The sequence below is a fragment of the Chenopodium album genome, chromosome 22 (assembly GCF_948465745.1).
Source record: "Chenopodium album chromosome 22, dcCheAlbu1.1, whole genome shotgun sequence".
NCBI classification, from domain to species: domain Eukaryota; kingdom Viridiplantae; phylum Streptophyta; class Magnoliopsida; order Caryophyllales; family Amaranthaceae; genus Chenopodium; species Chenopodium album.
The window spans coordinates 17,521,734-17,523,029 of record NC_137855.1 but is presented as its reverse complement, the minus strand read 5'-3'; the positions used below and the strand labels follow the sequence as shown (position 1 = coordinate 17,523,029).

Below are 1,296 nucleotides of genomic sequence, written 5' to 3'. Positions count from 1 at the left end.
TTAGAAAGTGTACCTCTCCCTTTGGGTTGGGAGGGAAGACTCAAAGAATTCGTAGAAACACTCTCAAGCTTCGCTTTGATCGATGTCATCTCTTACCTATATTTGAAATTTGGGATGACAAGTTGTTAATTGCGTTGAGATGATCCACGGAATAAACTGTTGAGCCACTCTTACTCGTAGACTCTCTCTCTCCTTCTTGCCAATCTCGATAGTATCTCACAACATCCTCAATTATGTCAACTACCTCTTCTTCCGTCCTATTCATTATAGGACCACCGGCTCCTCCATTTAGGCATGACTTGCCTTGAGCACTCAAACCTCCATAGAAAATTTGTATCACTTGATAGGTAGGAGTCCCATGATGTGGACACTCTCTTTGGTACTCCTTGTACCTCTCCCATGCTTCATAGAGATTCTCATTAGGTCTTTGCTTGAATCCTTGGATCAATGCCCTAGCCTCCGCCGTCTTCTTTTGAGGGTAAAAGCGAGACAAGAAAGCTCTAGTGACATCATTCCATGTTCTAAGCGAATTGGGCTTAACCTCTTTATCCAACCACTCTAATGCACGACCAATAAGAGAAAAGGGAAACAACTTTAGCCGAATGAACTCTTGAGAAATGCCGTTCTCCTTTATGGTATTATAATACTTCTCAAATTCCTTTAGGTGATTCAACGGGCTCTCACTCTTGGCTTCACTAAATTGCCTCCGTTCTATCAAAGTAATCATGGCCGGTCTTATCTCAAAATCGTTCGCCGGTGTTGTAGGTGGAGCAATGCCACTCTCAAACCTATAAGCACCGGGAATGCCCAACTCCTTCAAAGCTACTCTTGGATTCTCTCCCATTCCTTGTTCTTGCTCTTCTTCCTCAAACTCTTCTTCACTTGAGGAACTTAGGCTCAAAGATCGATTGGCTATCCTTCTTCGTGAAAGAGTTCTTTCAATTTCCGGATCTAAAGGAACTAAGGGCCTATCTCGAGTCCTACTATGCATGCAAAACCTCAAAAGAAATTGTTAGTAACACTGCTACAAGTATAGCCTAAAAGAAAGAAATAAAATCTTTTTGTGTTTTTGAAATAGATGGAATAGACTCAACAACAATACACAATCACGACACCATTCCCCGGCAACGGTGCCATTTTGACGAGTGGAGAAACGTAGGTCGTTATCTACCCTTCCCAAAGGCCAAACAAAATTTATAAACACTTAACCAACCCTATACTAGTATATGGTAAGTCAAGGGTCGAACCCAAAGGAATGGTGGGCTATTGACTACCGTCTATAGTCAAGCTATTCCG

The 1,296-nt window shown here is 42.1% G+C and overlaps 1 non-coding gene across 1 annotated transcript; it reads left to right on the top strand.

The window, feature by feature from the left end:
- Positions 1-353: 353 nt before the first annotated feature.
- Positions 354-459, top strand: LOC145606431 (small nucleolar RNA R71). The gene has a single exon (XR_014105309.1). It is a non-coding gene; the product is annotated as a small nucleolar RNA R71 (small nucleolar RNA).
- The last annotated feature ends 837 nt before the right edge of the window (positions 460-1,296 follow it).